Source organism: Apus apus, chromosome 17, assembly GCF_020740795.1.
Source record: "Apus apus isolate bApuApu2 chromosome 17, bApuApu2.pri.cur, whole genome shotgun sequence".
Taxonomy (NCBI): domain Eukaryota; kingdom Metazoa; phylum Chordata; class Aves; order Apodiformes; family Apodidae; genus Apus; species Apus apus.
In genome coordinates this window covers 4,078,762-4,094,783 of record NC_067298.1, presented here as the reverse complement: position 1 = coordinate 4,094,783, position 16,022 = coordinate 4,078,762, and the positions used below count along the sequence as shown (strand labels likewise).

Below are 16,022 nucleotides of genomic sequence, written 5' to 3'. Positions count from 1 at the left end.
CCCCAGGGTGGCTGAGCACTGGAACCAGCTCCCCAGGGCAGTGGTCACAGCACCAGGCCTGCCTGAGTTCAGGAAGCATTTGGATGATGCTCTCAGGCACATGGGGTGATTCTTGGGGTGTCCTACACAGGGACAGGAGTTGGACTGGATGATCCTGATGGTTCCTTCCAACTCAGCATATTCTATGATTCTGTGATCTCCATGTGCTGTAAGCACCACACAGCTCTGCAGCCCCCTTACTGCCATGTCAGAGAACACTTACAGTCCAGAGTTTGGAAACCACTGGTTTGTGCCCAAAAAGCTTTTCCTCCTTGAAATTAAAGTGAGATGAGCAGGCAGTAGCTTGCAGCAGCTGCAGCCAGGCTTGGGGCTTGTCCCCACTGCAGGGTACAAAGGGTTGCTGAATCTCCTCTCTCCCTGGGGCTCCAAGCCTATGCAAGTGCTTTCCCTAACATCCACCCGTTTTCCATGTCAATTTGGTATGGCTGTTATTTGCCACTAGATCAGACCTTAATGCACCAACTGTTCTTAATTTGTGGGAGGGAAACTGAAATTAACCAGAGGCTTTAATATATGATGGCAACAATTGTCAAAATGCAATAGCTAATAAACAGCCCTCCAGTAAAGGGGCTGATCTGCAACTCTGGAAGAGTTTGCCAGTTTAGATTTCTGAATTTGCATTGATTGTTTTTTGCATATACCCAGAGACTCCTTCAGCTCCTCAGCTGCTGAAGCATAACAGTTTCCCATATCCAAAACTCCTGAGACTCTAGAGTTTTAAGGAAAGAGGGCTTGCAGGGCTTTTCCAGGCAGGAGACTGTCACCTGCTGTGGAGGGGCAATGGAAGCAATCCCTGCAGCCACCCCAGAGCCACACATTTATTTAAAGGAAAAAGGGACAAAGACCTCACTCAACTGGAGCTAAAGGAGATGCATTCATTTATCTCTGTGGCAAGTCTAGTCTATACATAAAATCTGTTCTATTCTTCATCAAGTTGCAGGATAGATTTCTATAGCACATCCCTACCACGTGCAGGGAGTAAAGATTCAAAGCCCACTCCCCAGAAGAGAGGTCTTGGCCTCCTCTCTCTGCTCCTTTGGGACACTAGCAGCTGTTTCCAATCAATGGAAATTGATCTTGAATGCTCAACAGCATTTACAGTTGCTGCCAGCTTTCAGTTCCTAGACTCAGACCACTCTGCTCCTGACAGCACAGTCCCTGTGCAGTGCATAAACGTTTCTACAGCTGCAAGCAGTGTCAGAAGATCCCTTCAATAAATACCATCAAGCACAAAGATTTTGAAGGATTCACAAAGCAGACTGAATCATCCTCTTCCTCCAGCTGTTTTTTTTACTTCAGTGGCAGATATAGGAGTTGCTGCACAGGTCACACAACAGAAGTGGTCCATGCTAATCGTGGCTTCACTGCACACTCAATATATGATCTGAGCTAGGACAGCCTCACTGAGCCACAGTTTATCTACCCCAAACAGATGACAGGAGTCCAGTAACATGCACAAAAGCATCGATTATACAAATGGCCATTTGTATAACAATAGTTGTGAGTCACTGTGTTCAGGCATGGCTGCATTAGACCGAGATGGTGACAGGGGCTGCCCTAAAGAATTCATAATTGGAGAGGAGGAGAAAGGAAGCTGGTGTGTGCCCAGGTGGGGAAAGGTAGCACTGCCACTTGCTTGTGGTGGCAAAAGACACTGTGGCAGGGCAAGAGATTAAGGTGACTGATCAAGATACTGACCCCTACAGCTGCTTCCCACCAACACCACAGCAAACAGGAGCTCAGTAGTATCCCTGACCCAAACAAGCCAAACGCTGCTGGTACGTGAGAAATTCACACTGGTTTTGTTTTTAACAAGCCATTACAGTGGCTCTGTGGAATTTCTGACCTTCCTGAACAGCCACTTAGTTCCCAGGTGAGGACAGTCCCTGGGGAATCCCTTGTAGTTCAGTCTTATAAACGACTTGGCCAAAGAGAAAGATGTGAGAAAATAAAACCAGCAATACAAATGATGAAACAGCTGACATGACTCAAATCCCCAGAACAGCCTAAGATCTCAGAGGAGAGAAATGCAGAGGTTAAAAGGCTTCCCATGAAGACAGCACTTACACCAGGGGTGATTTCCTTCCAAATCAGTTCACTTGTCTATTCTTTTCAGACTACTATTTTGCATCTATTCCACTTGATAGGCCAGTTCCTCCTCTCAACCGCATCCCTCAGGGAAGTCATAAACCCTCTGTCTGCACTTTCCCTTTCTGCTTCCCTGGGAACAATATCAGCTACAAATCCAGATTTATGACTTGGCTAAGAGAAGGGAGTTAAAGAAAGCAGACAAGGAACAGCTTGGTCAAACAAGATATAGCTGTGATCAGTAGCAGAAGTGCCAAGGGAAATGCTGAAGGAGGGGAGAGAGAGATTTGAATGGACTCTGCTCAAGAACATGTGCTGATGTGTGATGCTTTAGTAGCACTGGAGAGAGATAAAAAGACACACCCAATGAACTTGTACCACCAAAGCACCACTTTGCAATATACCCCTCAAGAAAGAAATGTGACAGTTTTGGGACCCACATACCTGCAGCCCAAAGCTGTGTTCTATCACTGTGACTCCAGAAGACTGAGGCTTGGGAAGTTTCATTATTGCTTTTGGTGTTTTTCCTATGCCATTCTGGCTTGGCATCCCTTGGTGGGGCTTCCTGCATTCCACCCAGCCTCCTCATTCCTTGTTACCCTTAAAAAAGGGGGATGGGAAAATCAGTCTCCCCCAGCACTGATGGAGCACAACCAAAGCCTCTGCAGCCATTGCTCAGTAGAGCTTGTCTAAACAAACATGCGTAGATGTATTTCAGAGAATTATACTCCCATGAGCCCTACAGCTGAGTCAGGATTTGATTCTGGTATTTGGGTTTGGGGTTTTTTCTGGCATTTGTTTCCCATTGCCATCTTTTCCCCTCACCTCCTTGTAAAAACTAGTAGCATTTCCTAACAGCTCCATTGCTTTGATGTTTCTCTGTCTGGTCAGGAAAGCCCTTAATTCTACTGTCAGTTTTGCCCACAACCAAACACTCTGACACCCAGCACAGGTCCATACCCCTGCACAGATGCTGTTGGTAGTTTGCCACCAAGGCTCAATCTCAAGCAGACATACCTGCCCCTTTCAAAACCCAGCTTGCCATGCCAGAGAGCCTACACAGCATTCATCTTCACTCAGGTGGATGTGCACAACAAGTGCACATTTCTGACTGCACATGACAATGATATATCACATTTGAAAAACCCATATATACTTTTTCATCTCTTTAAGTGTTTTCCTCTTGAATTTCTGCCTTAAGGGACATGACATTCCAGGAAGAAGCTTCAGTCCTAGACCCTAGACTAGCTAAAATATCTTAGGCTTCTCCTCTGACTAACACACCTCAGTTCTGGTCTCCTTCTACAAGCTGTGCAGGGGCTGCTGAGCACCACAGGTAGGTCTGGGTTCATCCTGCCCAGATCCAAGATCTACACTTCAGCACATAGCTCTGGACCAGAGTCACTGGGACTCACCTCAAGAAAACCAAGGCTGACCAGGATAATAATTTTATAATAGGATAATCTTAGGGTTATTGAAGAATCCTCTGGAAAAGTTTCTCTCCCTTCCTTGACTAGATACAAAGCAGAAGTTTCAGGGGCTGAAACTACATGGCCAGGCTGCCACGTGTGTTTGGACCCTGGGTAAAATGAATCAAGCACTTTCCAGACTATGACTTTGGCTGCCACACTTCACAAGGTTAAGGTAAGAGAAAAACATTCAGTGTCTTCACAGAGGAATGTCAGAATTCCTGTGGTGGAAGAGGCCACAGGGGCATTTAATCTTGCTTAGCAGCAGGATTTAAACCTCCTATCTTGCTTAGACAAAATGGCTGCAAACACTTCTCTGACCCCAGTTGACTTCTCTTTGATTAACAGTTTGTGTCACTTTTATTTTGGTTACTGTGAACACAGTTACTATTCTGTGCCCTGATGCAACACCACCAAGGTCCAAGGAATCCAACCAGCTCAGGAAGCAGCATGTACTCAGAGACATTCCAGTGGAAGACTTGCCAAATGAAGAAAAGGATGAAAAACACTTTGGTGGTGCTTTGTGGAGTAGGGGATGAACTCGTAACTCATGACATAACCAAAACTCCAGGCAGTAGAGAATTACCTCACCACAAGCTCAAATGAAACCTTCTCTCTAACCAACCGTGATGTGAGACAGGCTGGGGGTGCCAGGCAAGCAGCAGTCTGTCCCTGCCAGCCCTTTGGTTGGGCACAGCACTCCATGGCCCTGGGCACTGGCTGCTGCAGCGTCTGTCTCTCAAAATACCTCCTGGAGCTATTCCCAGACAACGTGGAGATCATATAAAAAATAAAATGTGAGATTGGAGCAGATCCCAGGTATCTTCTCAGCTCTGTGATTACAGTATAAATCCCACAGAGTATTTACCACACTGGAAAATGAATCACATCTAAAATTAGTGATTAGGTTTCCCTCAGGGAATAAAAGCTCCCTTTCTTTCCTGTAACACACAAGGATCCAAAAGTAGGACACAGCCAGAGATCTTTATTTCAGCCTATTAGTTTGTAGCCACCCTGTGTGGACACAGAGTTAAAGAGCTACCCCTACAGAAACAGCCAAGCCACAACCCAGCAGTGCAGAAGGTAATGCTGCTGGAGGGGCCTGTGCAGACCCAGAGCTTCTCTGGGCCAAGAGACACTCCCTGCTGCAGTCAGGCCAGGGGCAGAGCAGTTTTAGCCAACATGTGCCATTCCTGGGCTGACACAGACACAGCAGCATGGGCATCAATCAGGGCATCAGAGCTGAAAAGCAATGTGGGAAAAGGAAAATGGGAGTCACTTGCATGAACCAGAACATTTCAGGAGGAGAACTCAAGCCAAGCTAAACTGTATTTCAATTCCTGTGGAGTAAGTTGGGTATAGGGCATTGAGACCAAAGACAACTAATAAAAGATAATTAAGTCTGGAGATGGGCAAAACTATAACCACCTGTACCCAAGCTCTGATTAAGATTAAGTACAATCTTCTGAACCATAATCTTCATCTGAGTATTAGTGGTTTGGGCTCGGACCCAGTGTCTCGTGTCCAAGTTCTGATTAAATATGAATCAGAGACAGCTCACAGCAAAGCCAGCCAGCTCCCAAAGCCCTTCTGAGGTGCTGCCAGTCCAGGAGGAGAGGAGGCTGAGGATAAAAAAGTGGTTTGGGGATTTCATGTGGATCCTTCCAAATTGTTTAATTACATGAGAAACTAATGGAGAGGGAACTTCCTTTTCACCCTATCAGTGAGTTCTCTATGAGCAAGCTCAGCAAAGGTAACCATACAGAGACAGAGCCTGACAAGAAACATATTGAGCATTTGACTTTGTTTCCCACATTCCACCTACCTGATGCTCTCTAACCTTTCTGCTTTGTACTCCTTTCCTTGCTCTTCCTTTCTCTTTATGTGTCTGTTTTGTTCCAATTTGTAGCTCAGATGTCACCAGGTTATTTCTGCTCTGTGGCTGCTTCCTGAATCACTGCTCTAAGTCAATCCCACAACAGACAGAAGAGCCCTGACCACAGACTTATGGTGCTCTTAAATTCTTCTCAGAATGACAGTGGAGAGCTTGTGCCCCTTCCTCTCCCACACTGGGGAGACTTAATTTTTTACCTTTATCTAGAGATACAACTGCTACCTACTTTGAGGGAAGTTATCCCTTAAGTGCATAGCAAATGATTTCTGGATCTGAGAAAGAACATCAGAAATGGCTCCAGTCACCACACAAGATACTCCTCCTAATCCTCCTTAGCCAGCTCACTCACCAGCCAGTGCTGCCTCCCATAAGGGACAAGGATATACTCAAAGTCCTGATGAGGTTTGTCCCCTCCTCACACCCCACGGATGCCTGCAAGATGAGAATGAGATGGGGCTGAATAAAGCTGGACACAGGTTCAGCTCCTTGGTGGGAGAAGTTATGTCCATTCTTGCAAAGAAAGCTGACAGCAAGACTTGTTATAGTTGGGATCCTCAGATAAGCAGGGCACAGGGTTGATCTCTCTGCTCAGACACTTGCCAACTGCTTTTAACTGGGCTGTTTGCTCAGTTGTTAAATTCCTGGGGGCATCCTGTGCTTGGCTGGTAATTTCACACAGAGAGCCTTGCTAGAGAAGAGTTCAGACATGGGAGGTAGAAGCATTTATGCTGCTGAACAGAGAAAAAAACACTTAAAAAAGGGTAATCTGAGGAAAGCACATTTACATGCAGAATCCACACTTCCCTCCAGGAATTCATTAGAGAAGGAAAGGAAATTTGCTTCTGCCTGTTTGGAAAGGCATACTTATTAATGGCTGTGAAAAAATTTGGAATTTCCAGCATTTCCCCAGGTAACCAATCTATTTGTTGCAGCGCAAGCTGGATTCTCAGTTTAAAGCTGAAAGGGCTGATCTGCATGGTTCAAAGTAAGACAGGGATGAAACTAGATTCAAGCTGGCCCTAACTGTGTTTCAAAAGAGGCCAAACTACTACAGGACATCACCACCACTATAAAAGGGAGCTTGCACCATTTGCAATTTGTTTTCTAACCAAAATATGCCCAAACTGGAGCTCAGTGAAGTTCTAAGTGGAGCTCTTGGAGCTCAGTGAAGTTCTAAATGTGCATTTCCAAAGATCCTGAGTGGCTCTAAATTCCTCCAAGAGACAAACACTGAAGCCAGTTCTCAATTTTCCCCTTACCAAGAAATACTAGATTTGATCTGCAGCTTGGGGTTCATGTCCCCCAGACCCTTGGGACAACAGTGCAATTGCCGTTTTTCTGGATTGCTTATTTATTGCGGGGACAAGAAGAGCACAATTTCTCAGCCTTTGATTTCTAGCACTTTGCCTGGGGCTGTCCTTATCTCTTAGGACAGCACTGACCTGGTCTTGCCAGGGCTGCTGCTCACCCTGCAGCTGTGATGAAGTGATGCTCAGACAGCAGCTCAGGTCTGGTGGGTGGGAGAAGATGCAGCAATTCACAAAGGTGTAACAACAGCAGCGAAAAGCAGAAGCTCCCTGAGAAAATAAACTCTCCTCCCTCATCTCCAGTCATATCTTTTAAGAATATTCCCAAGGGAGAAAAATAAAATCATTCTGAAATCTTCTCCAATATGGAGAAGTCTGTCACCAGGGCATAACAGCTGTTAACCAGGATGGGCTTCCTGCATTTTCTGCTTGTAATGCTAAAGACTTTCATGTAAAGCCTCTCCACAAGTACCACACCAGAAGTTTAAGGTGGTGGGTACCATGTATAACAGCAGCTGTAGTGGCAGCCTGTTAGTTCTGGTGCTCCCAGAAAGCACTGGCCAACTAGTAACACCCAGCACTTTACTGTAGCTATTTTCTTCGAAGAAGGCCCAGACAGGACTTGTTCATTAGTGTTTGTTGACCATTTGGAAAATATAAATGAGCTATTTAATAAGAAATGCTTCCTTTCCACTATCTCATCATTATCAGATGTCTCATTGTCATTAAATTAGCTTGACTAATGGGATCTTAAATCCTAATTATGGACTCTAGATGTGACTTTCACACAATACAATAATAAAATGAACACTAGTTTAAAGGGTATGAAAGTGCTTTTCATTGAGAAGTGCAGTGCTTTCAGAAACTATGTCAGACAAAAAATTTCAGGAGGATTTATGTCCTCCTTGTTCCTTAAACCCCTCAAATCAGCTGTGGAACTGTGCACAACAGCAGGAGTACTTAAATATTGTTATATCTTACCAGTAAGTGCAGCTGAAATATTTAAAGGAGAACAAAACTCTGTATTCCCTTCTCTGAACCAGAAATTCTTCGCTATTGTTATTTCTGTGTGGGTGTAGCCCAGGTAGCTTAACTGCATCCTATTTAAAACCCCCAAAAACTTGGCTGGACATCTGTGGCAGCTTAACTGTGCAGCTGCACTTCGCACTGGCAACCCAGGCTGCTCAGTTGTTCCAATGCATTCATCAAGTTTTTGAGGTCTCCATATGTTCCAATACCAAAACGTTTCAGTGGTCCAAGCTCCAACCAGAAAACTACAAAGATGGATGTACCTTGCACATGTGGAACACCTGCAGGTAGATTATCTACAGGGAGATGGGTCTGTGTTCATAACAGGGCTAGAAAGCTTCTACCAAAAAGAACATTATTTCCTATTTCCAGGTGTGTGTCTGATCTGTTTTTCTCTGGACCCATAGTTGCATCTGTTATTGCTGTGCCAAGAGATTAGTAAAGGGGGAGTTTTCCACTTACCAATATGTGCAGGGTTTTTGCTGCACTGGTTTTGACAATGATCCCCATTTCTTGAAAACTGGTTGCTATTAAATCTTAGAAAGAATTTTGCTCCTGATCAGAAGGGGTTTCAGCACTACAATTACCCCTGAGAAGCCCATAAAGGCCAGAGCTACAGTGTAATAATGAATTTATAAATTAAAGTTTGCTTTGCCCTTAAGTCAGAGCAATTAGCATCACACAACCTTCTTGCAGAGCAGCGATGGGAGACTTCTCAGAAGGCTCTTACTGTGGCTGCAAACAATAGCTCACACTTGGGAACCCACTGTGCAGCATAACCAGCAGCTTAGACCAGCCCAAGCAACAGCCAGTCTGAGTAATATGATGGTTTGGTTAACCTGGTTGCTGAGCTCTGACAGAAGCATCAGACTGACACCCTTCAAGACCTGTGAGCAAGGACAAGCTGGGAACTGCTGTACAGCAGAGCTGTGAACAAGGATGGCTCAGCAGGGGCAGTGCAGCAGCACAACCCATATTCCAGCACTGACCCTCTGCTCACTGCAGGTTCCTCTTTCCACATACATCTTAATGAAATTGTCACCTCTAGCTTTGACTGCCTCCATACTTCACAATTAGCCCAAGAAGTGACAAGTTCTGTCATGGCAGCCTAATTCATGAGAGTTTATCTAGAGATCTGACAACATCCTTCTCTATGCTCATCAACAGCTACCAATAAAGGCATTTCAATCAAGTCTCATCCAGTCTGTTACCCTTCATTCTTCTCAGACTGTATCCTTCTGTAGCACAAACACAGGATGTTGTTCTGGAACATTCATTGTGCTGCTACCCATCTAGCTTTCCTGCTACTAGGGCAAAGAGGGACACCGAGTAGGACACACCACAGATCACAAGACACGGATTCTCATAAACCAAAGAGGACTTACAGCACCAGGAAAAAAAGCTGAGCAACAGGAAATGAAATATATATTCTGCCTGAATCCCCTTCCAGAATAGGATTGCTGCTGTCATTGAGAGGTAGAGCCAAGACAATATGAGGATCATTTGAGAGCAGTGGTTGCACAAGCCCAGCCAGAAAACAAGGCTAGCAGAGACGGTCCTCTTGCCACCACCATTATGCCTCCAAGTCCAAAGCCTACCAACCCAGCATGGCAAAGACACTGCCTCCATGTGAGGCTCCTGCATATTGATAGACACCACAGATACTCAAGCACACACTTGGGGCTGTGGATGCACAGACGTGGGGAGGGAGATGAAGGCATAGAAATAAAATCAAGATTGCAAACAGCTCCTCTGCTCACAGAGAAGGAAAATGCCAGAAGAGACTGAGGTATAGACTGCAATAATAGTACTGAAACTCTCCAAGAGGCAGAAACTCTCCAACCTGGAAGGTTTAAAAAATTGAAAATGAAATAAAAAGTGATGGCAGAATCAATAAGACCTCAAGAAGGAAACATTAGTAACACAAACACCTGTGGATCTGGATAGAAAGTAAGAAAAATGGGCTCAATTCCTGACTGGATCACAGCTCTCCGTGGTAAAAGAGAGCAGATGACTGGGGTGCAAATTGGGGTTTTCTAGTCTGATGGTGCTCAGCCTCCTGCCTGCTCCTGTGTGCTGGGGTAGAGAGCCAAGATCAAGATCTGAAGTTAGACTGAGGGCTGTTCATAGCCCTGGTGATCAGGGTAGCACTAGACCTAGACATGTTTCTGCAGTCCCCTAGGGTTACCCAGTCCCAAAAGTGATCAGCCCTGAACCTACTGGTTTGCAAAAGCTGATAAAACTGCTAAACAGATCAGTGTCCACAGTGCTCTAAAGCTGCAGTCTCTGCCCCTGGTACATTGCAAAATCCCATTCTGATAAACACACAGATGCTGAGACTATTGCCCGGAAAGGTACAAGGGAATCAGCTGCTTTACACTACAAATACAACAGTTTGGGTTTGTGGTTTGTTGGGGTTTTTTTTTTTCCTTTTTTTATTTGCCACTAAACTTCATCATATAATTTGGACATAGTTAAGACCAGCACTTTGACCTTGCAAACCAGGAAAAGCACAGATCCCTAGTTTCTATGTGCAAACCCCCAAAAGTCCCATCCTGTCTATTACAACATGATCCAAAAGACAGCTCCAACATCCAGTATAATTTCCCAGGTTCAGCATGACAAAACCAGTTATTGTAACAGCTCCATTGAGGCACGTAGGCTCCACTGATGCACATAAGTTTCATCCAGTCACAGAATCACAGCATGTTAGGGGTTGGAAGGGACCTCCAAAGATCATCAAGTCCAACTCCCCACCAGAGCATTTTACAGTCATTCTACAGTGCAAAAAGTACTGAAGTGAGAACATTTTACCTCTAAGCTTTAATGGGACATGCGAACAGGGATTTTTTCCTGCAAGACAATTCTGTGGGAACCTACAATCTTCATGTTGTTACTGGATTCTGAACTATTCCAAGGTACAAAATCAACAGCCTTATAAATGAATAAATTCTGGGAGATGGACAAAGAAGAAAAAGAGAATAAACCACAACTTTTCAGACCAGAGTGGTGGATTGCTGGAGAGCTGAAGCTTTAATGAATGTTCTTTTCCTGGCAGAACCAGAGAGAGAAAAAATAGCTGCAGCACAGCAGTAGCACAGGCATTTGCAAACCTGCACTTCTGAGTACCATACAATAGTTAGGAATAATTGCAGAGTTCCCACATATATTATAACCTTGGGAAATGCTCACCTTGCTGTGGTACTTTGAAGCATGCTACTGTTCTCTGTCAGCATTAGTAGCAGAACCTAAAAGCTGGTTTTATCTTCCAGATTTGACCCTCTTCTTCATGATTAGATACAGTTTTATGTCATGGTGAGAGCCAAGAACAGTTCCCCAGAATTCTAGGAAAATAAGCACTGCTGGAGAATTGATAATTGAGGAAAAAACATGGCTTTAACTGTGGGGGGTTTCCACCCAAATGGACACATTCATACTGAGCAAGTATATATCATGGGATGGCATAATGCTTTCAGAATCATTTCCAGCCCTTTTATTGTAAGGTCAGTGCCTGATTGGATTTGATGCAAAACAGGACTCACCAACCTTTTATCAGCTTGAATGCTCCAGGGAGCCTCAGCGTGAAACAGACACCAAGAAAATATATTTATAATGGTACCCAACAACTGCAGTTTATATCCAAAGGGTCCTTGCCTCCTTTTGAACTCTAAATTACAGAAATCACTATCACTGTAGTAGCACAGAAATGGCGTCAGAGTTTTCTTTATTGGTTCTCCCTCATCTCACACTCAAATTATTAGTAATGACCCATCAGGAAGTCCCAAAAGGATATCAGATCAAGTGGTGGACACTGCCAGTTGAACTAGAAGTCACCTCTGTAAGAGCCCTAGGGCTGAAGGAAGAAGGCTAAACTAATAAGGGAGGTACAAATTAAACAAGCAACCCTCTCCTCAGCTTGCATCAAGCTTATTCCACCTAAGAGCAGGGCATAGAAAAGATGTAAAAAGATTTATTAAAGCACCTCATAGTCTCTTCAGGATAAGAAAGTTTCTACCAAATACAGAAGCTCTGACACGTTCTTTCAAGATTATTTTCTCTTTGTTTCTTTTTCATCCTTTCCAGGCAATAAGTACAGCGTAGGGTTGACAATTCCATTTGATCCCTTGCAGCTAAGATTTGCTAAGATTTCTTTTTATCTTTAAAACAATTTGCCTGACTGATATGTTTTCTTACATCAGGAAGCAGAAAACCAGGAACATTTTGGCTGTGTTGTTTTGACCTTTGAAATAAGGCCATTAGCTTAGTTTTCAAAATATTTGTGTGTACAGGCATGGAATTGACAACAGCCTGTGTAAGGGAGGTTCTTTTGTGTCTTCACAGCACTAGTTCTTTTTCAACATCTTCAGACAAAAGTAAAAAAATCCAGCTTTCCATCCACTTTTTTTATGCTTCATATTGTTGGTAAGCATTGATCACAGCATTGAGAAATCGTTATAAAAAAATGGGAGCATTCTGAAAGTCCATCAAACATGTTCAGTGAAAAAAAAGAAAACACACAAAGCAAAATGAACACCGAGGTTTTTTTCCACTAAATTAGTTTCCAACTTCTTGAAATAAAAATAAAATGCTCGTGGTTTTAGAAGCAATAATTCTGAGCAGGTGACTTGTGAGAAAACTTCCCCACCACAAGGGACATAAACAGGAACCCCAAAGAGTTGGGACTCCATTTCTACCCCAAGTCTTCAATACTTTTAATTCATATGGAGTCAGAAAAGGAGAAGGAAGGAGGAAACATTTCAGGAAAGCTAAGGTCACTTATGTTGTTGGTTGGTAAAATTATGTTTGTTCACTACAGCTATTTCCTACTTAAAGCCAAGAAAACTTCCAACATTAATGAAGATAGGTCTATATAAGAACATTAACAGAATAAGGTTGTTTGTGCTCTCAGAACAGCTACATTTAGGCTGGGCTTTTCAAGACAGGCAAAGGAAAATGGCAACACATGCTCTGCAATTATCATTAGAGTTAATTAAAGCCTCTATGCAGTAGGCAGCTTTGAATTGCTGTTTACATTCGCATCTCTGAACATGCTGCAGGTAATTGAAAGAAGCATCAACCCAATATTGTTCAGTTTTTTTATTGGCAAGGGCTTCATAATTTAATTTTGATCACCACATATTTCTAAAAATAAAAAATTAATTTCCTCTGAAGGCTTCATCTGCCCCTTCAGCACACACCACTAAGGTATTTTCATGCTTCTGTGGCTGTTACTGGGCTGATCCTTGGAAGCTTTAAGACAACAAGGTCAGAAAGGAGACAATATATCAAAAAATCTCATGTATATGGGGGAAATTTTGAAATTCTGCATTTCAGACCACTAGCAGCAGGTACCTATGCAAGGCATAGGCACACCAGGACTTCAGCTAGAGCAGGAAGGAGGCACAGAATTTGGCAACTCACTTCCACAGAGTTTCACCCAAAAACCTCCAAGACTAGAGTAACTGACTAGTACTTCTCAGAAAAGATGCAGTACACCGCAGTTCTTCTGCGTCTTCCTGGCTGATGGGCACAGAAAGTTATGCATCTCCTCTGTACATCTGGGACTTCAGCCCATTTTAAAGGCTGCAGCCCCTTTTCCTCTCTTAGTCTCTAACTTACAGAATATATACCTGACTTACATGTCCAAATAACATTTCCCTGATGTTATTCACCTTTTACTTCTTGAGGGTCTTTGTAGATGACTCCCAGCCACAAGTCCTACATGTGCAGCCAAGGAGATCCCTGCTAGAACAGGAGCCTCATCTGTTGTACTTCCACTCTAGACAACCAACTTTAGGCAATCAATTTGTGCAAGTCCTGAATACCCTCAATTTTTGCAAGTCCTGAATATCCTCAGCGTCCCTTTAAGCACAGAACAACAAGAAGTGCCCAGCACCGTGAAATATTTATCATGGACATTTATAGCACCAAAATTTGCCTAGAAGTGGGAAACCAGCATCTCTATCTGCTGTGGCTTCGGCCCAGCCAGCAACACAGAACCAAGCAGCTGTTCACTCACTTCTCCTCCTGCAGTGGGATGGGGAGGAGAAAATAGAACAAAAATCTCCCAAGACAAGGACAGGGAGGGATCACTCGCCAATTATGGACAAGGGCAAAACAGACTGAACTTGGGGAAAAGAAAAAAATAAATTTAATTTGTCGCCAAGTAAATCAGAGCAGGACAAAGAAACAAAACCAGATCTTAAAAACGCCTTCCCACACTCCCTCCTTCTCCCTAGGCCCAAACTCCTCTGCTCCCCATTTCTGCCGTGCAGGAGGCGGGAAATGGGGGTTATGGTCAGTTCCTCACACCTTGTCTCTGCTGCTCCTTCCTCTTCAGGGGGGGGTGAACTTCTCACACTCTCCCCCTGCTCCAACGCGGGGTCCTTTCCCACTGAAGGGAGTCCCGGAGTTCACCAGCCCCTCTAACACGAGTCCCTCAGGAACAGGCTGCCCTCAGAGCCGTGGCTGCTCCGGGCACAGCCACCTGCCCAGGGGTCCTCCATGGCAGCCCACCCACATCTGCTCCACTCTGGTCCTCCATGGTCTGCAGGGAACAGCTTCCCCTCACCACAGGCTACAGGGGATCTGTGCTCCAGTACCTCCTCTCTCCTCACTGACCTTGCTATCCCTGCTCACGTACTGCTCTCACCTCCTCTCCCCTGCCAGACTTTTTGCAGTTTCTTGTTCCCCTTCCCAAACACGTCACTCCCAGAAGGTGTACTCACCGCTGCTGATGGGCTCAGCCTTGTCCAGAGGCAGGTCTGGCTCTGAGGGAGCTTCCAGCAGCCCCTCACAGGAGCTGCCCCTGTGGGCCCTCCCTGCCACCAAAGCCGCCACACAGACCCAACGCGCCACCCCGCAACGAGGACTGATGGCTCTGGTTTCAGATCTGTCTCTGAAACCAACCCCCAGCTCCCCTGCCAATTCCCAGGGTATATGCTTAGGACTCTCCATCCTGTGAAAGCTGATGATCTGGTCAGTGGGGTGACCCAGGCTGGAGGAGGAAGCCCCAGTCACTTACCTACTGCTCTGCGTTGAGACGGGTCCCTGCGCTGCTTTGGTTCTCCCACCACACGAGCTGAGAATACAGTCAGACATTGTTGTAGAGACGCCTCCACAGCCTAAATGCCCTAGCTGTCATTTTTAAAAGCCAACAAAATGGAAGTATAGCTTCAAGTTTTGACTCACGACTTCAAAATCTGTTCTAGTCACGTAGGAAAAAAACAAAAACCCTTGCAAAACATCACTTGAGGGCACTCACGTGTGTCTTCTCAGGGGACCCAGTCTTGGCTCAGTTTTCCATCTACATCTCCTTTCCTCCCATTATCCCCAGAGAGGCACTTGAGAGCTCAGCAAAAAAACTCCTCTAAGAGCTCCTCAGAAGCACAGCTGCCTCTAAATTAATCCTTCCTCTAATTCATGTTGATAAGCTCTATATAGATACCTCACTACTCAGATTATTCATTTTGTGCCTCCCTTTTCCAAATAAATACTGTTATCTTTCTTATCTCCTGGTAAAATGACAGACAGCTACACCAAAGTTTTGCTTCCAGCACTGGAATTCTGAGCAGGTCCTGCAAGATCAGTTGGCTGGCAATGAACTGAGCTGCTGGCTCCTCTAAATTTCAAAGCACACTCTTTGAAGTGCTCATAGAGGAGTTAAATACTACTCTTGTAAGCCCACGGCAGGTCAAGGTGCTGGGCAGAAGGCTGCCCTCATGGCTGGAGCTCCAGGATGTGGGAAAATGTCAGAAAGAGCTTTACCAGGGCAAAAACTGGAGGTTAAAACACTGAGCATCCTGGCCAGAAAAGTCTGACTAAGTCAGCCTGAGCAACCTAAAGCACACATGTTCCTCTGAGAACTTTGCAGCTCTCCCTGCACCAAGCCCCAGTACTAATCCACTGCTTTAGAAAAGTACAGCTGAGGACTAAAGACACAAAATTCACCCAGTTTTTTCAACTTAAAAAAAGGAGGGGGGAAATTTTAGATTAACTCTGCTTCAACCATTAAGAGAGCAAAAGATTCAGATGTTCTCCAAGACTACATTAATTTCCTCCTGGGCCATAAAGCTTATCTTTCAAGGAGAAGCTACAGAGAGCGACAGCAAAATAAATTAATTTGTAAAAAGCACAGATGAAACATTACCTGGGCACAGGAAAGCAAGATCAAAC

General features: G+C 44.6%; 1 protein-coding gene across 1 annotated transcript in view; it reads right to left on the bottom strand.

The window, feature by feature from the left end:
- LOC127391619 (uncharacterized) overlaps nt 1–14,928 on the bottom strand; it is a 95,746-nt gene extending 80,818 nt beyond the window's left edge. Inside the window, exon 1 of the mRNA XM_051634559.1 lies at nt 14,872–14,928. The gene's annotated coding sequence lies outside the window, so the exon portion shown is untranslated. The remainder of the gene's footprint in view (nt 1–14,871) is intronic.
- Between the last annotated feature and the right edge of the window lie 1,094 nt (nt 14,929–16,022).